This window comes from Osmia bicornis, chromosome 2 (assembly GCF_907164935.1).
Source record: "Osmia bicornis bicornis chromosome 2, iOsmBic2.1, whole genome shotgun sequence".
NCBI lineage: Eukaryota > Metazoa > Arthropoda > Insecta > Hymenoptera > Megachilidae > Osmia > Osmia bicornis.
This window is the reverse complement of record NC_060217.1, coordinates 6,515,270-6,540,055: the sequence shown is the minus strand read 5'-3', so window position 1 is coordinate 6,540,055 and position 24,786 is coordinate 6,515,270. Positions and strand designations below refer to the sequence as shown.

Genomic DNA, 24,786 nt, shown 5'->3' with positions numbered 1-24,786 from the left:
TCGTTTGAAAATAGGCGATTCTCACCATGAATAGCAACGATCCGAGGATCTATCCGATTCTCAAGTGGTTTAAGAATTTCGTTGGAGCTTCTTCGAAGATAGTTAAAGCGGCGTGAAATGTCGTTAAAAGAGATTCCGCGAGAAGCTGGCGAATAACTTTTTTCCCCGCCGCTCGCTCGTGGCAACTCGATTTCGCAGACGACGAAGAAGAAGAGACTGACGGCTGGAATAATTTATAATATGCTGAAAAGAAATCTCCCGGGGCTGTTTAAATCTCGCTAAGAATTAGCGAAGCATGCTACGAGAACAAAGTGCCTAAGGTTATCAGATCTAGGCTACGTTTACACGTGAATTATAAATATTATTGGTACTCCTTCTGTTACAGCCGCTGGCATGCATGCGATTCGCTATGAAAAACTCTCTATTTAAACTGTAAGCTCTTGTTTTATCCATAATTGGGTACAGTAAGAGCAACATACGCACAAAAGGTTCGTACAAGACACGACAGAAATCAAATGACAGCTTTGTCTTCGTTTGAAATGACATTAATGAAGAAACCTCGCAACGAAATTCATTAGAATTAATACTTTGTGTCTAATTAAATATCCACGTTCCTTGTGCGGCTTCTATGAACAGAGGGTAGGAATAATTCGCTTTTAGTAGGTTGAATTGAATACAAAATCGTTTGATAATGAGTTCAGAAGCGTGGTTGCCGCTGGAGTATCATGAATCATTATAATATAAATGTATTGTTGCATCACGATGCGGCGAAATTGCGTGCGCTTCGTCTATGAAAATTATGCTGCAACACGGAGAACATTTTCATCCCTGGGAACTAATTGAAAATTTTTTCATAAACGTTTGCCAAAAGTTTTTGCGGTATAATGAACCTCTTTTAACTTTGAATCCCTAGAAATTGATGATTGATTTAAAGGAGAAAAAACATAATTTGAATTAAAATTTTTTATTGGACTATATTTGAAAGTTATATAAAGTTATTTGGACGTTTAACGAGTAAAAGTTAGAAATTGTAAAAGAATTGAAAAGTGTCCTCGACGGAAGTGTTCTGAAAGAATGATAGGAGTCACTCTGATCCAGAGTGCTCCAGTTCGGGCTCGATCGTAAATTGAAGCTCTACCCGACGTAAATATCGTGAACGGTGGATCGTCGACTAGTCGCGGAGCTTGTTGCCGACATGGCCGAAACAAGCACGATGAAAAATTAACACGATCGTTAGTTGCCCGCTACTGTGACCCGAACATTAACAACGTCCATGCGTCTCCGTTTATCTGGCCGGTACACGAAAGACAATAACGTTGCTGGCAATTTGTGAAACGTAGGAATTCCATCCGTTATGGTGGTACTAGATTTAATTTAGTGAGCATTAAATCGTTGAAAGGATAGCATCAGCGAATAAGATACCGCCTGGATTTGCTATAGAAACACGATTGCTATACCTCTTTACCGAGGATGCATTTTCTATTCCCGAAAGTCATTAAACCGGGCGGAAATGAAACGGTTCATAAAGTTCAAAAAACATTATTGGAAGAAGTACATTAAATTTGACAAATCTCTGCAATTGAAAGTTTGTTTCTAACCGGCAGTCGTTAATCGTAAATTATCGTACTTTTATTAGTTCGTTCGTTGCGAGTCGATGCATTGAATACAAAACTGTGATTAATTATTATTCGATTTTTCCTCTATCCGTGACCAGTTATACAATTTTATTGAAATCGTCGATTAATAGCGATTGCCTCGATGCCTGCGATGAGAAGCATACTCTCTTTAGTCGAAATTCTGTGGCAATCTTACTGATGAGATATACAGGCGAAGTTTGTAAACGTACGTGGTATCAGATAACGAGACAGCGTACAGTTTGTATACACGTGAACATGCCGGATTAACTTCTCTAGCTGTAAGACACCGTTCGCCGTATCGGTCGGGGTATTTACTGCACACGACCACCCTCCAGAGAACGGACACGGTTACGTCGTCGAAGGTCAGAGTTAATCGAAGTTTCCACACCATCTAATACCGTCTAACTATTTTCAGGTGGATGTTCTGGATACCGGTAGTGCCGTCTCCCTATCAGCTGAACCGGTGCTCTCTACTAACGATCAGCTAGGCGTTGAGTTACCTGCTTTCAGATGCAATCAGGTAGACACCTACTTGCTACCCGATCATCTGCTTCTATCAAGAGCTTTCTACGTGTTTGCAGCGATCGAACAAAAGGATTTCAAGTGGAGGTATTTCGCTTCTTCATCGTCGGTAAGTCAATCACTGATTAATTTTAAATTAAATTAGCGTGTCATCGAGGTGTTGTTTGCATGGAAAGTGGGTTAATTTTTAAATAATCTTAAATTGATGCGAAATTTAGGTCAGTTAAGGAATAGCACTATCTTTTTTCTTTTTATAATTTAATGAATCGTTGAGTTGTTGGTACGATGAAAGATGAGTTATTCGTTCTTTGCCTGGCGGAGAAGGATGTCTAATTTCAGCGTTCTTACAAAATTGTAAACAAAACGGGAGCGTAATTTCGCAGAGTTATTGCACGGTTCTGGAAACGCGATTCCACGGAGTAGCGAGCGTTAGAAATGAAAATATGATGAGAAGAGAGGCATGCAAGGTGATTCGTTGCTTTATGACCGTATTCACGCCTCATAAGAAGGAAACTTTTCCAACCGTGGAAACAACGCGTGCAGATAGTAACCAGGCCACGCGGGTTTGAATATAAAATTTCGTGAAAATGCAAAACGAAAACCGCGCGAATACGTCCTCGACCCATACATCGTCGAGTCTGAAACTCCATTTTTGAGTTCTTAGGACAGGTCAGTTGCGAGTGAAACTTCTCTTCATTTTATTCCATCCGGTCAGAGCAGAAATTCTTCTCGTTCTTTTTCTCCTCTTTTCGTTCATTTTTCGCGGAAAATTTTAGATTTATGGAAAAATTTTCGCGAGCACAGAGAAACATTGTGTCTAGGTATTCCGCTTTCAAAATTGTTTCAATTGTTAAAAATCAAAATATCATGAAATTATAATATGTATTTTCTAAAAGGAACAGTTTTAACAATTTTTGTAGTTTCAAGCTATTTTACACTTTATAAATTTACTAACTTTTTATATTTAAAATAATATAGAATGTAATAATCTTTGGTCACCATAAATAAACTTCGAAAGAAAAATGTAAAACGAGAAAGCAGAAGTTAAGACCACGTTTTATCGTGGCAGTGAAATATATTTCTGCTACAGTAGAGAAGTTTAAAGGCTATATCGACAAGAATTTATTAACACGAACAACTGGCACAAAACTCTGTTTAGCTATAAGGTTACAGTTTTTAGAAATAAAATACACAACAGAAAATTCAGGAACGCAAGGGTAAGCTTAGCTTTTAAAAACTTTTTAGCTACCATCAGAAAGTTTCCACCCTACAACAGTGCAGAACTAAAAAATTTCTCCAATACGAGACTAATAAAAGGGAGATTGTTAGAGAAATAGAAAATAAGAAATTTCTGAATGTGTTATTTAAAGTTACGAATTAATTCGTACGCAATGAAATGTTAATTTTTAATAGTGAAAGGTAGAATCTAAAATATTTCAAAAAAATAAATTCTTTCTCTGGAAGCATCTGAAAATCGTCTGAAACACTGAAGTGGAATTCGAGGCAGAAATGTTAAAAGTGGGGTCGAAACGAAATCGAAGATCCGAGTACAAAAGCATCGTGATTCATACATTCGAAGGATCGCGATAACGAAGAGAGCCGATGAGGCTCGAAGAATCGGGTTCCTGTTCTCCGACCTCGCATTCAGTTATCATCCAAACACCGATGCTCGAGCCTCTGTTTGTGTTCCCATTTCAAGTGCGTCTCATCAACTCGCGACGGAGTATTTAACAACACGCGAGGAATAAAGCGGCGAAAGAGGAGGCCGGAATCGTCGACTTACTCTTTCTTTCGCTCCTCGATTCTCCCGCGAAAATCATCGGTCTGGTATAATGAAAGTGTGTCAACTCGATCCGCGATAAAAAAAGGAAGAAGAAACAAAGATTAAAAAAAAAAAAAAAATGGGGGAAAAAGCGAAGAAGAAAAGCAGAGTCGAGGTTGAATCTCTCATCGAGTAGAATAGCGACGGTCACGAAAGAGGCCGCAAATCTGTGCCACGCGGAACAGGCGAAACAATAAATTCCACGTGCTACTCGATATTTCACCGACCGATATGCAAAAGCCGTGAATAATGTCCGCTGTCCGTGGGAGCATTTTTCAGCCTACGGGAAAAGACGAAGCGACGATCGTGGCAGCCGGTGAACCTATCGTCCCGAAATAATTTACGCCCGGAACCAAGTGCATCCGGGAAACACCCTGTAAGACGATGCATCTGATTCAGCTGCGATAGAATGCAACGGCTGATAGCGAGACAACGTGCGATTTCACGGAGAGGGGCCACAATTTTTACCCGTCGACGGAACCAACGAAATTTATGGTCTACGTAAACGGATGTTGTAGGCGTCGGACTCTAGGGGACGCTCGCTTTTCCGGCTGCTTATACGACGAGCTACGAAAATTATCTACTGGCATTTAACCCGTTCCTTGGAAACAATGTACAGTTACCTTGAAACTATCGAGCGATATAGAAATATACATTTACAAGAATATACAATTCGAAACGTATCGAAACAGAATGAAACAAAAGATGGATAAAATCGGTACAGAAAGCTACAGGAAAAGCCATCGGGAGCACTTGTAACCGAAATAGGTAGCTGTGGAGATCGACGTGCATTATGGAAATCTGGGTTAGCTCGTCTTAAGTGGACCGAGCAAGAAAGTCCCTCGTCTTGTAAAGTGCGCGCGGTATCATTGTCGGAAATCGTTTCTGAGAAAGAAAGAAGTGATTCTTACCGGGACATGAAGCAGAGGAAACGACGTCGCTGCGACTAATTGTCCACGATAGAGCACGGAGTAGATAAATCGCCGAGTTAGAAGGTAATTGTACTTTCAGTTGAATTGAATGTAACCGTATTGTTTTTTGCATTTCTTCTTTCTACATTCGTATTTAAACAGTTCAATTCAGATTTTTCATATCAGCAATTTGAACCAAGCTTTTCGAAAGATTATTCCAAATTTTCATCAGAAATTTGAAGATGAACCAGCGCTGGTTCAAATCTCAAATCTCTCGATGAAGATAGCTGCAATGCAGGTTGAAGTTGCTTTCAAAAGAGACAGACAAGGTATCTCTTCGGATTAAACGTTTCAACCTAGAGAATTTTGAGTTGAAGTACCTCTTTCCTGTTCCTTTAGGAGAGACGATTCTTAGCGTAATTTGTTTCTGTAACAATGATAAGGTAAATTACATAACCGCGACTAGATGCAAGTGTCACTGAACTGTAACGAGAAACCGTTCATCAGGATTCCCATAAGGTTTAACCGTGGCACGATAAGACGCGTGCTGCTGTATTTTACCATACATACTTACTGGAAGGGTAATTCATTGGCTCACAGGATTTGCATGTCAAAATAAATGCCGCGAGGACGAGCATGCTAGTTTCATAAACTCCTTTCATAAACGTCCGCTCTCCTTTCTTGCGTCTTGCAATTCAATTGCTCGGTACGTTCGTTTCTATGAACATATAGGGAACTCTTCTCTTGGTAATTGTAACATCCTAGTTAAAAGGATATATTTCTCAGAAAGAGGATACGAATGAAAAAGAGCTTCTCTTTGGAGTTTGATTACTTTGTACGAAAAGTTCTACCAGCTATTTTCTGATGATGTTTAAAAATTTATCATCATGATAATGGTACTCTTTTCAACCATTTACGTTTTCATCACGAATTTAGAAAATTGTCTTCCTGTTTAAATATCGCGTCTTCTTTTTTATTTATTTACATTTCTTGAGAAATTTTCAAGATAAACATTACTTATTAAGTTTCTATTTTATATGTTAATGAAATTATTGAATAAGAGTTAAATGAACAATTGAGGAAATGAAGTGTTTCCTTCAGGTTTGTGTTGGATACGAGATTAATCAAGTGTCTTTGAGAGGGAAGTGCACGTGGCACTGATCCCTTATACATATTGTTCAGCGCTATTTAATACACCAGGTGTAATTTCGTCAGCAAACAGACAGGGTTGAACTGCTTAAATCAGTTTGATTACCTCCATGATACAGTACATCACTGTAATGGGATTCTAAGGTGTTAATAGCGTTCTGTCCTTATGCTTCTGCAAACATAATCAGCGTTGCGGCCGCAGAGATGCCGTAATATATTGAGCATTAAAGTTTATCGATCCATCTCTCGTAACCCGATGAAATTTACCGATAAACCAATTGTTTTCAACAAATTGGAAACACGTTGCTGATGAAAACGGCAGAGAACAAGCTGGTTAATTTTCAACGTGCTTCAAACTGGAAATTTGTTATAATTTAGAAGTTTGTTAAATTGTTCTACAGTTTATTAATACTTTAATTTTTATCAAGATTAATCTTTCCTCAATTATTTTTCTAATTTACTCCGTTACTTTCCAGGAGCTTAAATTTTTGAGAAATTTAATTAAAAACTTATTAGCATAATACCAGTCGTGCTTAGAATTATTTCTACTTTGTTTCTCTAATTAATTATTTCGCTAGATTAAATTCACCGCACCAGTGGTCAATAAGCTTTGCAGTAATGAATCTGTTAATCAGATTCTCCCGATCATAGAAATTCTTCAGAGAAGCTTTTTCATACGTCGCTTCGTGATATTTGGAGATTGATGTGGAACGTGCTTAAATAAGTACCTTGTATTATACAAGCTAGAACGGTTTTATCGTAATATATGCATTAACGGTTTTATCGTGAAAATTACAATCCCAGCTGGGTGCTTTATTTAGTCCTTAATCTGATTGTGAGTTCCGTGTCACGATTTCGTCATGTCGTAAAATGTTCGCCGATCGGGAAACAAACCAGCATGAATTTATTTCTAACAAAGTTACATGGCTATAAAGCGCGTTTCCAAGGAAGTGTAATTAAAGCCGGACATTTCCTCGATAATGAAACAAAGGGTTTTAATGTTGATACCACATGCAAGTAGGTTTAATATATTAGAGTCAGTTCAGTGTGACCAATAAAATTCACGCGATAAAACTTATAATTGTAATGGAACGTACATAATAGGATCTAATTAACCATTTAGCGTGTCATTCATCATCGGTATAATATGCTTCTGGGTATTTAATAATTTTAGTCAGGATTATATCATGTCAACTATTATTAATTGAAGTGCAATTAGACGATCGATATCGCACGATTCTAATAGAGGACACGTGAAATGTTGCTAATTAATTAAATGCCAGTTTCGATTTATTTACCTCCAATTTATAGTAGAATGTATTTATGGTACTTAGCTACTTTAGAAATTACTATTATAGAATGATTACTTCTATAAATGATAAATAAATCAATAACTTATCGTTAAATCTATAAATTGATAACACATGCGAGAAGCTGTTAATTAAATACCAGCTTCAATTTATGCAGTGCTTTAATTTTCCAGCACGATGTATTTCTGGAATTTAGCTGTTCTGATAAAGGATATTTTCAATAGAGCACACTATATGCTGATTATACAGAATTAACATTAGAAAATTTGAATACTTAATTAATAACACAAAGTAATTTTCTAATCAGTTTACGTGGTACTCCATTTTGAAACAAAACTTATTTATAAATATAAAGAACTTTTATTTTGAACGAAAGTAGCATTGAGGGTTCCATATTGAAACTATCCAATAATAAATCAACGTACCAGCAAATATGTTTTTAATTGGATTTTTCAAACGAATAAAAGTTTGAAAAAATATTTTTCCACGCCGGTGATTAAGAAGTGTTTCCGCAAAAAAAAAGAAGTACAGCAAAGATTTTAATAAGAATAGCATCCCAAACAAATATTTCTCTGGCTAAAGATCAGCCTTAATTTAAGTTGAAGGCGGCAAAGAAAATAACACGACAATATTTCCCGGCAAGCGTTAGAATTTCGTATTACGAACGCTTGGATCCGGATACGTAAACAAGAATAACGAAAGCCCAGGTGCCATGGTATTTCGTCTTGCCGGGACACGGGTTTGTTGTGAATGCAAACAAATGAAGATCCAAGTAGTCGTGTTACAAGCACGAAAAGCGAATTATTATCCTGTTTTGCCGAGATAACCATGTGTTGTCCGTGTTTCAAATTTTGCGAGATCAAATAGGGACTGTCTGTGCGTCCTAGCGAATTTCATTGCCGATGGATATTTTTAATATTTTGTATCCTACCGTCGCACGCAATACCTTCCGTCTCTGATTCTGCAAAAAAAATATTTAATATCCTGCAAAAATACGAGTTTGGAAGTAGCATGTTGCATCATGGTAAAAAACTGTGCAGCAAAAATGTGATATTGCGTGTAAGATGTGCTTAATGAAAGTTTTATGAAAAAATATTTTAATTGAAACGAAATAATTGTAATTAAATTATCGTTGCACTTGAGCTTGTTAAATATTTCAGTTTTCTAAATAACACGTTACAAAATTTGTGTATTCTGATTGTTAGAGTGATTAATTGAATTCAATTAGCCGATAGGTATTAACTGCTTACTTCTGCGCGAGGATTACCGGAAAGTCTCGTTTTCGGATCTAAATTCTGGAAGCTGCGGATCATTGACTAATTGAGATTAAGCGGGGCAATAACACCGGTATTAATCTGCGTTGCATTTCCTCGATACTCCTATCTTGTAGCAATTACGTAATCCAGTTTCTGAGCATCGAAAATGTAGCCAGAAGCTCTTGAATCAATATAACGATAGCACGGCCCTTGGCTGTGCGATAACAGAAATGAAAGGACATCTTCCATCTTCAGAGTTCACTTACAATTGATAAATCAATTTTACAAACGTGATAACATTCTTGAAATAAATTTTAAAAAAATATCGTCAAATAACATTTGTACAACTGTGAACCATTGAAATGTTTGATATCATTTACAGATACCCAGAATAATTTGTTTTATGTTGCGTGATTTTAAAAGCATTGAATTTTAAAAGCACTTCAGGAATTTACAATAATTCAAGAATGTCCATTGAAATTCAGCTGAACCGACAATCCGGATATTCGGGTCCGTGACAAACACAGGATGTTTATTCTTTTATTATAAAGTTTCGACACGTGTTATAAATCCAAAATATTTGGAGTTTATTTTAACGTTACAGGTATTCTCATATTTTTCATAACATGTACGTAAACATGTACGCGCAAATGATTGACCTAATTTTGTTAATTTTGTTTAAACATCCTTTTGTAACAAATAGGCTGGTAATTTATTTATTTTCCTTTTACATTTACACGCGGTTTCTAAAATTGTTACGATCATATTCAGTTTATGATATAATTTAATTACATTTAAAAGAGACGATGTTTAAGCTAAAATTATAATATTTATTTCCCATGCTGCAGGATGTAAAAATAATGAAATTTACAGGAAATACTCTTGAATTTATTACATTATGAAACAGCAAACATTCGTATCACATGTGGAAATGTCATAAATCAACTTATTCTGGTTTCGCTTTGGGTTACATCCCAAATTCGAATTATTACACACCTATGCACCCGCATTTCATAAATCATACCGGGATCGTTAAAACGCCCAAACATCGACCACATTTTCCATCAAATGGTGCAGGAAAAGAGGAATTACCGAAGAGAAGTATATGCTTCAGTCGTTCCTAAATGGTCATATCAAATAATTTTAAAATTCAAATTTAATTTTTCCAAGTATTCTTCATTGTTAACTTCGAAATCATTTGAAATTCAATTTTCTCGAAAACCTATTTCAAAATTTAAGCTCTCAATTTTCTTCCTTTGATTCTTTTAATTATATACAATTATATTGCCTTTGTGGTGTTGCTAAAGAGCTTATATTAGTTCGAAATTTCATTCTTTTTTAAAATTCAACGCATCGACGAGGCTGGAACGCGGGCAAAGAATAAAATCGTCGACATTTGTTTCCGGAACACCGCAGTTCTGCACCATTTCGACGCCTTCGATGGGCGAGAAAAGACGTTAGTAAGCAGTCGCACGTGTTTGCACTGCCACGGGACGTTTCTTTTCGGTCGAACAAGTTCTCGCTCGGGACCCTGGGAATGCCTTCAATCCTGTAAGCTCTTGCCGATACGTGTCTCGCACTTTTTCTCGCGAATCCTTGGCGAACTTCGATGGGAAAGTAAACTTCCGATTCTAGACGAGAGCAGCGTGCGCGCCGTTGTTGCATTAACAGGTTTGATCTTTCGTTCCTCGATCGAGCGGCACTTTTCGAATTTACACACCGTGCAAATCTTGTTCTGTTTATCGTACAGGTTCGTTCTTTGCAAAAGGAAGGATCTTTGAAGATTTCGAAACGAGGATCACGATAAATTTTCTGACAATAAAGTAGCATAGTAGAATATCCTTTAACTCCAACACAAATTAGTAAGTGAAAAGAAGAATTGAAAAACGAATATCAAATATTTGTCTAAATATTTTTAGATAGCTGTATTTATTCGGTTATGGAACTTTTATGATTATTTCGGTTCTTCCGCCTTCCGCGAGCAATTCTTTTTTCCCCCCAAGCAATCGTTCAAAATGTTCTCCTATCGAGCTGATATTTTGACGAATCTGCAATTGAAAACTGCAATTCAATCTTTGGTCTGGTGTTCGGTTGCAGGTTTGAAAAGTGACGGAATCCAGCAACGCGTATGAGCTTCGAGCAGAATGATTCTCAACCGTAGCGTAGTCAAAAAGCATTTTTCTTTTGAAAATAATGGAACCATTCTCGTGGTGAAACCATTAGCGGAACCTTTAAAAGGTTGGTGTCCCAATTCGTATCGTAGCTCGCTAGAGATGCTCTCGTGATTTTCACCGAACAATTATTTCCCTTTTGTGCGCGTTTGCAACTTCCTCGGTGGAGTTTACTTTGCTGACAACTCAAACTAATCTCGGCACTCGAAACACGAACGGAGTTTAATTTCACAAACCAGAGAAGTTAAAAAAATTGGCCCTCTAATGATTCCGAAGAACCATAAAAGCCAATAAAAAAAAGTGATCACACTTGGCTGTATAATATTGAGAAATTCAACAAAACTAAAATAACAAAAAGAAAAAAATAGATAGAAATTAAAATTAATGTTAATCTACGTGTTACGATAGCACAAGATTAAGTTCAGAGCTACTTCGCTCTAAAATGGACAAAGTCAAACAAGAAATTCGAACTTCCTCCAATGGCAAAGGGGAAACGCCGTGTCCCCCTTTTAAGTACACGATTCCCATGAGTTCGTTCCGTTTACCCAGAAACTTGATTTCGTTCCATCGATTCGCCGTCGCGACGTCGAGGTGGTCGCTCTTTAAAAAACGACAAGAAAAACTATCACCCTAAGGTGGAATAGAAAACGCTATTTGAGTCTGACCTACATCTATATTTTTATATTTCTATTTTTTTATATTACTGATCAAAGATAAATAATAACACACAAGGAATATTTCACTATCCAAATAAGTATAAAACAAGATTGGCCCATCGAAACCATTCGACGAAACGAAATAATAGTGTCTCTATTATTCTACAAAATCCATACGTTTGTCGTTTCGAACACCATGGCAATAACGTTTTGGCATCCACGTAATAAACCGTGGTATTCACGAGTGTATGTGTGTGTGTGTGTGTGCACGTACGCCACCGACATAGATCATTGCAGCCACTTACAGCATTATTTATGGCAATATTTCCGGTGCATACAATGCGCATCTGTGCAATAAATAACGGGAACCGAATAGATTCCGATTCTTCGTACGAACGCATCGACATCGACTTACGAAACTGTACCGGTGCAGAGGGAGTTCGCGGGTATTCGCCGACGTTTTTCGTTTATAACTTCCGCCTGGTCCGGTGAACCATAATTTTTCCCTCCGTACTGCGAGATATTCGTTCATCGGTGGACCTTTCTCCCGCCTCATTTCTGTCCATTCTTTCAGCGTTCCGTTTCTGTTCCTCTGCCCTTTCCATTTTCATCTTCTCATTTCTCGTTTCGTTATCGACAGCCTCACGCACACGATTATTATCTTTTTTCCTGGCTGTTGAATAATTCCTTGGCCGTTCGTCGATGAAGCAACGCGGTTGAAATTCGTATCGAACATCCGTCTGGATCTCTGCCAGCTGCTCCCTCGCGCGTGTTCTCGTCGAGATCGCTCGTTTTGTATATCGTTTCGGTTATTTACGTGCCCGGGGATCGGTCTATTAATTACAATTTCAGCGACCCTGTTTAGGCCCCGGAACGGGGGCGGAAGCGTTTTCTTCGAGTAATAGCTCGGGCTGTTTTCACTCCGTTCTCTCGCTGCTATCTGGAAACGAAATTTATGTCACACGCGACGCGTTGAAACGGTCTGATGCATATTTTCTGGTCGTAGCTGCAGTAAATTACTTTTCGCGAATACGAACTTTGACAACAATGAATATATTTAGTATATTCTTTATTACCTCGACTTCGTGAAAATGTCTAGGAAAGATCGTAAAGTGGAAATAGGTATACTGCTGAAAACTTTATAGGGTAAAATAACGAGATTATTTATATCTTTCATTGCTTCTCGGGACACAACGCAACTTTATTAATTCTCTCTTTCCCCTGTTTTATTACTTTTCATGGCGATATACTTTGGATAGTCGATCGATCCTGAAGTTTCGTGTTGATAAAACTTTCGGGTCAGCTTTCTGACGCGAATAAGAAATGAAGAGAAAACCTAAAGAAGTAATTAAATTTTATACGATTATTATGTACAAATATACATCGACAATTTTCTTAATACGTGTAGAAATACGCTAGTTAGAAATTTGCTAGTTATTACTTGTTATACGCTGCGCCATTATGCATGCAGAATTTCCGTCGAATCGTACGTAGCTGACAGTAACACAGTTTCAATTCGTTCGATGTCGATATTCCGACATATCAACAGGATTACGGACACACTGTTCGAACAATGCAAGGGAAATCCGAGTATAACTTGTCGAAAATTTAGCGTGGAATTGTCACGGATTGAAATTAAACGGAGAAGAGGAAGAGTGAAACGAATGTTCTTCCTTGATACCAATGTTAACTCCGTCTATATAAATTGTTAAGCATCGTCTAGGAAATTGCTCGTAATCAGCGGTAGGCGTTATGTCTGACTACTTACGTACTCGAACTACTTGCGGTAGATAGAGTAGTCGTAGCGACGAGCAATGAGGAATGGCTGATCTATACAGTCTTATACTACTGCAACTCGCTCACTGCCGGATCTGACGTACAGCTCTCTTGACTGATACATGTTATCCATTACTAGAGTTCGTATTCGCGTACATATAAACGTTCATTCTGAGATGTTTCATTTACAAGCGTACAATTTCCTGCTTAAGGAAGAGTAGATAACGTGGGAGCTTGTATGAAAACTGTAGGAAATTTCGGGGGAATAGTTGCCATCTTTTGGAGCAGAAAGATTTAACTATTACTATTATTTTGCAATTTAGAAAAGCCTAAAAACGTAGAGGATATTCGATAGCTCGCGAAGTCGAGTTTTATCAAACAGCAAGTATCTGTTACTATTATTTTCTAATTATATGGTAAAATTTAAAAAAGGCCTGAAAATGTAGAAATGTATTTGATAGCGCACGAAGTGGAGTTTTATCAAACAGCAAGTAACACCCCGTGGATGATTCTCTTTCAGTCGATTTAACGAGCGAAAATCGCGGAGACGGCACATTTTGCCGAAGCAAGGATGATTCGACGATAGAGCAATGTCGCGCATATCCAAGTACTTATGTAGAAGCAAACGACCGCTGACAAAACGTGAATGCTCAAACAAAGCGTGGATGCCTCTGGAATCGGAAATTCGCGTTCCACTGAGCCAGACTCTACCTTCGCGTATCCGGTTGGTGCACGTTTAAGTGGAACGCTCGATAAATAGTCGATAACTCATACATCCTGCAGCTGTCCTCATTGTGAATCGAAATGAACTGGAGCACGAAGTAGATGGCTCGGGAGTAATGTTTATCAGGGTTTCATCTACTTTCCCAGTGATTTGAATACAAAAACAATTTCAAGCTTTATCGGTTGTTACTTACAAGCAAAATGGGATCGCGGTCATAGATCGATCGCCAAGAGAATTCTTTTCACATTATCCATCGATTGGCGGTGAAATAGAGAAACTACTCTACAAAAGAGGAGTTATATCATGATATGCATTGAAAATCCAATAAGCTTACTTGTAATTTGCGGATCAACATGGATCAAACTCTGTGTTATTTAATCCTACACAGCGTTCATAATTCCCGTAGCATAATTAATCGCTAATAACTTAATACGTGATGCAATATTAATCCTTTCACCCCTGAATATGGATTTTGTTTAGACATAATTTATTGTTAGGAGTGGATGAAGGTTGAAAGGTTTAATTCGTATAAAAATAAAGAAATTGTAGGTAATAAAAGTGAAGAATTTAAGGTTTGGATATTTCGAAACAAAAGGAATCGCGGTCAAAGATCGATTAGTCATTAGAGAGAATTCTTCGTATCCAATTCTTCGTATCGATCTTCTTTCCCTTTTCGGTCTCGATGGCGTCGTACTTCGTATCCCTAGGGAGCCATTCTCATCAGTCTCCTTGTCCCGGAGTACGGATTACACGGTCACTGAATTCGTAAGTGAAACTGTCTCCGCTTTTAACTCGACTCGAACTTAGATCGTTAAAGATGTATCTGTACTGTCGATTTCGAACGGCGCGTTCGTATTACGTCGTTAAGTGTTATTTATTCAATGTCCCTTTCGTTTTTTTTCCTCGTTAACTGCTCGCTAAGAATTCGATGAACTTCTTCGATAGATTTCCATCTAATGAAGTATCTCTTGTAAATGATAAATAGCTACGAGATTGCAATTTGCATAAGTACTCTCCAATTTCACTTAAGCAAATAAATATCAAAAGTTGTTTTATCATAAAATTGCATTTACAATTATTTTATCTATCATAATTACTAATCTCTCGTAACAGTTACAAGGAGGAAATGAAATCCCTCTGTCCTGAAATTTGCGAAATTTATTGATCATTCGGTGCGTTGACAAGAAGCAATTACACCGAGAGCGATGCAATCACCGTACAACCCTTGTACACTGGTTAAACGGCGGATAGAGTATCTGTGTACATAGTATAATCGTTATTCAAACAGTTCGACGTTTTACGCGTCAATAAAAGCAAAGAATTCATCAAAGATTTTGTTTGATGCCTTTCATTGATCAGCTATAACCAAATCATAAATCGTTTACACTTCCAAGCGTTTTGCCTATAATGTTATCGCACTTGTTTCTGAAAATTTTCACTGGGAATTTCCATCGTAAAAAATTGGTAGAGCTTTTGGCACACTTTTGGTACATTAATAAGTAATTTCGGTAAGAAGATGAGAAAAATAGGGGGTGAGAAAAGGTAGGATGATGTCTCGTGTAATCCGTGGTATTTAATTAGACGAGGGAAGAAGCGCCAACCAGACAAGTTTAATACTATGGCTAGCCATAAGGTACACTGGCAATCTTCCTTGATACGCGCTTAAACGGTTTCACCTGCAACGATAAAAAAAAAGCGAAGCTCATTAACCGGGCTGGTTTGTCGTATCTCGGCCCGAAATAAAAGAGAACGAAGCCACGTAACGGACTTTGTTTAATAAAAGAAGGAAAACGGGGGTGTACATAACCGATGATGTAGAATCTAATTACGGCCTTGTTGGGCCAGTTATTCGTGTCTTAAAATAACCGTTCACCTCGAGCAGCTACGTGAAAAGCCATGAAAAGTAAATCTCCATTTCGCGATTAACTCCTGCTACTTTGAGAAAACGTTCCTAAGGGTAAAGTCCAGGTTGTATTTATTAAGTAAGCAGTTAAGTGTGAGGGATGGGTGCTAGGAGGCTTATTTAACGGGATACCGAAGTAATGGAACACTGGAAACGAGATCTTTCATTTTTACCTGATAGGAGAATAATGTCGCGAGTTTCAATAATAAAGAATTTAACCCTTTAATAATTGACGAGGCTTCAGTGTCATTGATTATGAACAAAATGAAATTGAATAATTAGTGCTTCAATAATTAAATTTTATTTGTAATTGATGAGTACAAAATTTACATAAGTATTTATGACAGACAGCCTCTTATCGTTTAATTAAGTATTTACTGAACATGATGGGAAAAATAAATTTCTGTTGCTTAATTAGTAGGAGTAATATACTCTTCAAAGGAACAAGTTTCTGCAATACTTATTAATTGCTTCAAACGTTGAAGTTCATATAAAAACTACTTAACACAGGTTATTTCTAACGTCGAGCAACGTGAAATCGAAGTTCATTTATGAGATTAATTATATATTCACCAGTAATTTTCTTAATTCAGAAATATATATAATTTATTTTTTGGTTACAAACAATATTAATCGGATCATGTGATTAAACAGGAATGCAAAATAATTTCAATAATTAATTTCCTTCGGTATTGAATTGTAACAATTTAGGATAAAAATTTCTTCAATTAATTAATCAGTTAATTATTTTAATGTCTGCTGTTACGTCGGAAAAGAGCGTTTATTTGCCCATCTGTTATTACCAACAAGTATGAAAACAAATTTCCGATTTCATAATTAACTCGATAGACATTGATTGCGTCTCTTCAGTTGCGAAATGTCTGAAATAATTCTGTTTCCATTAATTACGCAATCAAATATATTATGCATATTCAAAAGGGGTTTAACACACTTCTGAATTGGAAAATCTATTATATCGAAACTGAATGTAATGCAGATGGAGAATATTATCAACAAGGTTTATCTGTGTCAATTAGGTATATTACCATTTTTTTCACTGATTTTTTGAATATCACATCGGTAGCTAATTTAATTACCTTTTTTAATATGTTCGCTGTGAACTGAAAACTTTGGACATTGTTAGCTGAATAAAATAGGTACAAATAATAATAATAATAATAATAATAATTCGTAACGTCTACAGAGAACATTATAAAAATTAAAATATACATAACATAAAATTAATTTACAACATTATTTTACACAAAATTACATCTCATTACATAGAGCTCTGCTTTCACATAGTTGTTCTCAATGCAATTACATGCCTTTGGTCAAAATCAACATTTCAAACAAAGTTCAGAAGAAACCTTCTCTACAATCGATATTAATTAAATGTGTACGATTTGGAAGGGATCAAATGCGAATTCGTAAACAATGATCGTGAGCCGGAAACCATACGAGTACTAATTCAAGTACTACTAAATTAATTTAGCAAAGCGGTCGTGACGTCGGCTAATTAAAATCGAGTTTTGCAACCAACTATTGAAGCAGCTTCGAGATTAATTATCGGGAAATATACGTTCAAGAGATCAATACGAATCAGGTTTTACCTGTGCGCGTGAAAATTCCACGAAACGACCCAATTTTTATGGTTCAAAGTTCGAAGGTACCAGGTAGAAACTTCTGTTTCGCGTAAAGGATTGGACCGATAGTTTAACGAAGCGACGAGAGAAAAAATTCTACCGTATGAATAAGAAGAACTGATTAAAGAAACGGACTCGATGTCTTACGACGGAACAGCAAAATTCAATTAAGCGCCGGGATCGCTGGATTTGTTAACGCAAATTGAAACGAGGGAGAAAAAAAGTCGGCAAAACGGCTTATGCATAAAACATGAACGAATGAACGATATAAGATTTCCATTTCTCGTACAGATCATTTCAAGTACAAAGAAATTATCCCGGTTACTTTCTTACTTCGACTCTAGTTGTCGCGAAATAAATTTTCAATTCATCTAGTTTTCTGTAGAATGATTGCATTCTTTGCTGAGACATGCTTTAATAAATGAAAGTTGGCTTATGTGACTATTTTTGATCTGGATAAAATTTCACATTTTACTGACATTCGATAAAAACATTTTTCAAAAGATTAATCATCTTTCGACGGATAATTAAGCTTTTGATGTCATCTATTCAAGCAGCTTCTATAGAAATGGAAGATTCGTAACACATAGAAGAATTTGGACGATTTTTTTGTCAAAGTTGTCGTAATGAAAGGATTGAAAAATAGGAAAACCGATGGACTGGTTGCAGTTTAATCGCGAATGGTACGAATGAAAAATTCCGAAACGATTCAACTGAAGAGTATTTCCAACGAGTATTTGCCTCGAAATTTATGTTGATTACAGACATTTGAACGATGCACGGTTGTCGCGGATTTGCAAAGCTCACGGAAGGATTATAATAACGCTCGGTGCTGTTCCATTTTTGATTTTCGTTAGTCCTCGCTAAAACGCAGCGAACGCTCGATTTTCTGCCGGCTGTTGCTCGCAATGTGTTATCTTAATGCTCGGTCCCGAGCCCGGCATCGGCTATCGACAAGTTTATCGGTATTTAACCATAATGTATCGTGTATAAAGTTATCGTAAACAAGCGGGAATTGTTTGCCCACTTACGCGAAGCTTTGGAAAAAAGAAGGCTCGGGTTTAGCTAATGGTTAACCGATAAATTCACGGCTTTAAATCTCCGTGCTCGTTTAAACGTTTCAGCAACCAATTATCCGGTCTTTAATTTATTTATGATTCAAAATTAAATATTTGTGTGGCTTTAAAAAAAAGAAGAATTCAGTGAATAAATGCGGTAGAATTACAGCGAAACAGAAATAAAACATTCTGTTTTTCAGACTTTTGAAATTTATTGCTATTATATACCGCTTTTATGAACGCACTAGAACAAAAATAAGCTTTTAGTATTTAAAATGATCATGTTGCGCCGGCTACGGGAAAGGGAATTATATGCTATTCCATAGTAAAAAGAAAATAAAAAAGCTCTTTGATGGCCTGCCTTGTGCTGTCATGAACTACCTAATACCATTTTGTCGCGTATCACATAAAAGGAGCCAGTTGAGCTCTAAAACGCTGGTAAAAGTTCTGTCGTTAGTAGTTTTTCCAAAAAATAGCTTATAAAACTTCTACAGTAGTCTGTAAATTGCTTTAAACAAGCTACTCTACAATAATTAAAAGCATCATAAATTCGAAGTTAAAAACAGATAGATTTACAATAAATATTTTATAATTTAAGATGCAAATTGTGTATATGGAACGAGGAAATACTTATTCAAAGTGAATCGTTACATTTATGGAGGTCGTTATTCTTATATTTCGCGTGGATGTCTACAGATTTATGGTGGTATATTTTGCCAGGAACCACAGTGTGATGGATGCTCAGTGGTTGACCCTAATCCCTTGAGGGCCGCAATGCTGGTTTCAAGTGGCGGAGAAAGTTGTTGTCGTTTCAGTAGAACAACCAAATGATAGTTAATAAAGTTGAAGCACTGGAATAGTTCTCGTTACCGTTTAGTGCATTTTCTTCCTTGGCCATTCCCATCGGGATACTTGATAGTTTCAATTTTCGTACTTTCATTCCATTTAGAAGATTGAATTCTTCAAGTAATCTTTGATAGTTCTATCCACCCTTATTTGTTTCTCAGAAATTTAGCTTCTATCTATCTTTAGAGCGTTGACATTTTTTTTTTCTATTTTAATTTCTATCCTTTGAAAGTTTATAAATTCTAATTAAATTTCAGTAGAAAGTTATGCGTTAACGATGAAAGGTATCGAAAGTTATATTCATCTTACACGCTTACAATGTACAAGGATCCCCGGTGATGGAAGTGAAAGGAGCTTATTGCATAATAAATATTCCGATACGAGCTCTCACTTGATCTTATCGGGACCTCAAGAACTATCGGAAAATTTATAATGAATACTTGAGCAGAGGGTTAGCAAGATTGACCTGAACGAGTCACTGTAATAAAGCCTCTCACCTACTTTATAATTCCCAACATCCCTTTCGTAACGCGATCTCCAGGTAACAATGGACCCTGAATTTCCATTAGGAATTAACCAAAGGATTACATGGGTCCGAGGAACCTATTACTTCGGTTAAATACACATTCACTTCCCTTTCATCCATCGCCAACTTTCTGCTTTAATCATTTGTGCGGCTATTTGTTTTCCTTCTATCAACCCTAGAAAGGTCAAAGAGGTTTTCATCTAAAAAGTTTCCAAAAAATTATTTATTTTCTGAAGGAGTACCAATTCGAATTTGAAATTGGAACGCATCGCTGTTTAAAAGTATTCGATTCTCATCTTTTGTGGAAAAATTGGAAGAACATAACAATGTTGCTATTAACACGCTTCCTCTATGGAACATCAATATCCGATGCACACGAAGGAGGAACCTAGTTTCATATCGATCACTGACGATTTATTAAACGTAAAATCAACTAGGTTTCAGGATAAATAACTTGACAACGTCATAATAATACATCATATGAGAATATCATAAATCAACAGGCCTCAACTTTGCCTGTATTCTCAATTTGTAAAGCTCAGCCGTCTTTTGAAATGGATCATATTTCATAGGGCATTCTGATCGTTTTAAGAAAGGGAAATCATTCTATCCGTTCCTTGCAGCATTAATACAGACATGCAAGTTCAACGTGTGTACATCCATCTGTCGATACTTTCGAATATAAACGTTCGAATACGTAATATGTATTTATCTACCGTACCGAAAGAATTGATTGATCGACGTTCTGTAAAAATGAATCTCCTTTGAAGGAAGAAATTCATTTAGACTGAGCTGTCTTTCTTCCTGTTTGCCAGGGTCAATATAAACGTTGAATTTAACCTGTAATCGGTTTGCACTTGGTCTTTGAAAGCCATCGAAATCAAGCGAATGCCCCCTTTCCCTTTCTCTGTCACGTTTTTCACGAATGGTCTGTCTGTACAAGCGAAACGATGCAAAACACACAAGATTCGGCTCGGTTGAATCGAGTAAATAACCGTAGCGCGGAAAGGGAGCATCCCGAAAACGGCAAATAAAAGGAAGTAACGGAACGTTTCTACAATTCCGATAGCGGAAGGCAAGGTAGACTGCGTAACGATCGAATAAATAAAGTTAACTGCACCTTCGACTAGCCGTGGCAGTTCCAGGCCATTTCTAGTCGACGCCAGGCCACGATGGTAAACAACGCCGATCGAAATCCTCTCCCTAATCTGGTTGCAACCGAGAGGGAAACGTTTGCCACGGCATTAACACCGAAGTATCATCATATCGACGAACGTGTATCCAGCACACGTGGCGACCCGTCCCCTGATTTACATGACGACAGGATATTAACACGTTCCCTGATACACGTCTGGACCACCGGTGACCCGTCACGTTTGTTAGATGTACGAGTTTCAACCCTTTCCCGTCTAATTCCCAGCCATTCGATCGAAATAATTCAAAATTCTTTAAATTCTTTATATCTCTAGTTAAATCGATTTTATTGATCTTTCATCGAGGAATTTTTCTCTAGTAAGAAACGTGTCAGAATGCGGCAACTCGTAAACGTTTTAAACTCCGTTCGTTAGCAGAGAAACGCTTGGGCACGGGGAAACGAAAACGGTTAACCGTAAATTTTCCTATTCTCCTATTATCCGGCTCGTTATCATTTTAATGTCTGTCACGGGAAAGCGGGAAACTTCGGCCAGGCCAGATATTCCAGCAAGGTGACGAATTCATGAATATAAAGCAGCTCGGCCCATTCAATTTTACGACCACCGTCTGCCAGTGACGTGGCGGCGAATAACTAGGATAGACCTTATTGTGTAATACAATCGCGACTCTTTAGAACTGGATGCTAAGTAACAGGTGCGTTTCTTCGTTTCTTTGCTTAACCCAGGGTGAATTGTTTGACTGTGATTAAGTATACGAGCGACTCGTGGTACCTGTGTGTACGTACTGTTATTTCATTCATACAGGTATTCAGAGTTAGCAGCTTCGAGTTAATTTGCTTTGGGCACTCTAATTTGTTCAAAGTAAACGTAATGACCCATCTCGACGGTCCGTGAAGAGCGTCGCGATGAGTTATTAACGCGTTCACTGCCACTGTGCAAACCGTGTATAAACGACATATTTCAACAAGAATTATTCAACGTACCTTCGTTTTGCAATATACTGACACTAGGAATAATGTATGTATTATCTGTTATTTTTTTTTTTATTATCTCAATTATCTTCTATTGATTCGAATTAACGAATCGTCCAATTTTCTATGCGTTATTTTAAATTAGCCTGCTTTATTCGCGTAATTGGCGGAGGGTATTATTCAATGAACGAGTCGAATTGAGCCATAGAAAACGGATGAGCTCATTATCCGATCCTTTCGCGTACGGGCTGATGTACCAGAAAAAGGGGCGACTTTGCCGCGCGTTTCTTTATCTGGCAAATTTTACGAACACATCGCGGCTTCGTCCGAAAGAAGAACCGTCCATCGTTGCTCTCGCAACGAGAATACACTTGTACACTGAGCATTCCGTATCTCCGGAGAATAAGACGTATTCAGTGGTAACAAGCTCACCGTCGGTCACGAGACATCGCTGAAATTATTGCCCCATTGTGTCTCGAAACAAGATCAAATTTTTCTTAAGACCTGAATTTCTTCCCGCGAAAAAGAAACAAGATAAGAAATATAAATAAAATAATGTCTGTTATTATTAATAACGAGTATCTTTAGAAAACTTGAAATCCAAAGTGCGGAATATGCAAACGATATCAGAGATCTGCAAGCGGTAATTAATATTCTGGTCTTTCGAATCGCTTAGAGGGCGAGGAATAACTCCGTTTTTATCGGTCGACAACAATCTACCGAATTTCACCGAACTCCGCGATTTTCACTGAACTTCAGCAAAATTTCTCCGGAGGGGAAACAGTGCTTGATATCAGTTTCTCCGAACAACCGACGACTCGGCGAACGAAGGCGGCTGCCGCTTGAATATCCGATAAATTTTAATTGCATTCCTTTCGACCGATAGATCGTTCCTCGTCGCGAATATTACGCCCACTAATTGCACAATAACTACCCCGTTCCTTTCCGACGCGATGTAACAACAGAGACTCGAGGTCTTAAATTCGCGATGGAATTTCCTCGTCGTTAATTATAAACAGCGGCCGCGTTAATGCGCAATCCGTGTGAAAATATCTATGGAAATTTAGAAGGGAAATCTTTTGCTTAAAATACCTTCGTAGAATTTCATTTACGAATGAGATCGCTGAATCTACTGAAAAAGGCGACGAATCTACCGGATGTTTAATTGTTAGGCGAGTAAATGGTTCTTAATTTACATTTGCCGGTATAATCGGAGAAAATGCTGGGAGAAATAGAAAAGTAAGAGGTACAGACGGAAAAATGGAAGAGAAGCGAAATGAGCGATGATAGAAAAGATATAAGTAAAGTAAAAGAGAAAGAGCAACAGGAAAACGGGTAGAAACGGAGAAACAGGAAGGAAAAAGAAAGAGGAAGAGAAACGAGAGCCCGAAAACGATATAAAAGAGTTGTTTCAGTAAAAGTTTCTTACCTCCGAGGAAAAAGTGTAATGTAGACTTAAATTTTTTATTAGATTGTTACCGGATGAAAGCCCAATAGTTTTCTACCTACAGCCACGTGTTTTTCATTCTGAAACGGGCCTGATAAAGTAAATAAACTGCAGTTTGATAGAAATTAATGAGAATTGATCGTAAATGTTCCCTGCAGTACATTAATTTCTTTGATGTTGCAAGAAACTTAAAACGAAATGAAAATTCTAGCAAATGTGATTTTGCGAAAATGCTTTCAAGCAGAGAAACAACTGTACCGCGGAAAGAACGTTCACGCGAAAAATAAGCGAGAAAAGTGATTCGTCAGACAGGAAGAAAACAAGAAAGCTACAAGTAGAAAAGAAAAGAAACGGTACTGAATTAAAGATTTTTTGAGAACAAACACTATGGTAATGCATCGTTAGCAAGTAACCCAGAATGTTAAAGATGAAACGCGGCAACTAGAGCAACGGTGGCAAGAATTGAGAAGAAAAGTCGGGTAAATAAGGATGCGCTATGCTTTTTCACGAATGAACTACACCGAGCATCCAAATAATTAGGTGGCAGCTGCATAATTGAGAGAGAGAAGGAAAAAGAAGAAAGGAAGTTTCTCATTCCATCCAGCGCGTTGTGTCCTATACAATAGTGTGGTATTTATATTAACCTCGTTGACGAGAAAGCAAGAATTAAAGGAATTTATTGAATGCACCGGTCAACGTGTAATTCGTTCATTTCAGAGAGTGTAGCATGAATAATTAGATTGAGCTGGAATAATTAATACGAAGTATGCCCTTACTTTTGAAAAAGAAACGTGACTTTACTTGAAACGACTTGCATGCTTCATGAGTTTGTGCATTTCAATGGTGCGATTCATGTGCAATTTAATTATTCAAAAAGAAAGACGTAATTATTTTAACAAGCAATCGAATATTTTAAAAATATTTTAAATATCAGTAAAATAAAAATTACAGAGTACAAATACTTTTATAACTCGTTATACTTTCTTCTGACGAATAAAAAAGCTTATACGTTGAATATTTACTAACGGGCATTGTAAATAGCTAAATGTAAATGCAGTGCAATATGATATCAACGAAAGGGAACTCATAGTAAAATCTGTTTGATAAATTTTTCAGTAAAATCTTCTGCTCTTTGTTCCATCAAGTATACAAATAATTTTGATGGAAACAGGAGAGCTTGAAGTAAAAGAATGGAAGACTAATCCTTCTTACGAAGAGGATCAAGTACAACGAAGAGAGGAAGAAAATTTTTGATAAAGAGCCAATTTTAAAGTTTAAATTGCCGAGAAGCGGAAGAATTA

General features: G+C 37.2%; 2 protein-coding genes across 2 annotated transcripts in view; one reads left to right on the top strand and one right to left on the bottom strand.

Annotated features, from left to right (window-relative positions):
• Positions 1–24,786, top strand: part of LOC114872021 (caspase-1-like) — a 181,832-nt gene that overhangs the window by 53,851 nt on the left and 103,195 nt on the right. The window contains exon 5 of the transcript XR_003788687.2: positions 2,053–2,268. The gene's annotated coding sequence lies outside the window, so the exon portion shown is untranslated. The remainder of the gene's footprint in view (positions 1–2,052; positions 2,269–24,786) is intronic.
• Positions 1–24,786, bottom strand: part of LOC114872020 (alkaline phosphatase-like) — a 159,569-nt gene that overhangs the window by 99,596 nt on the left and 35,187 nt on the right. The gene's annotated exons all lie outside the window — the stretch shown is intronic.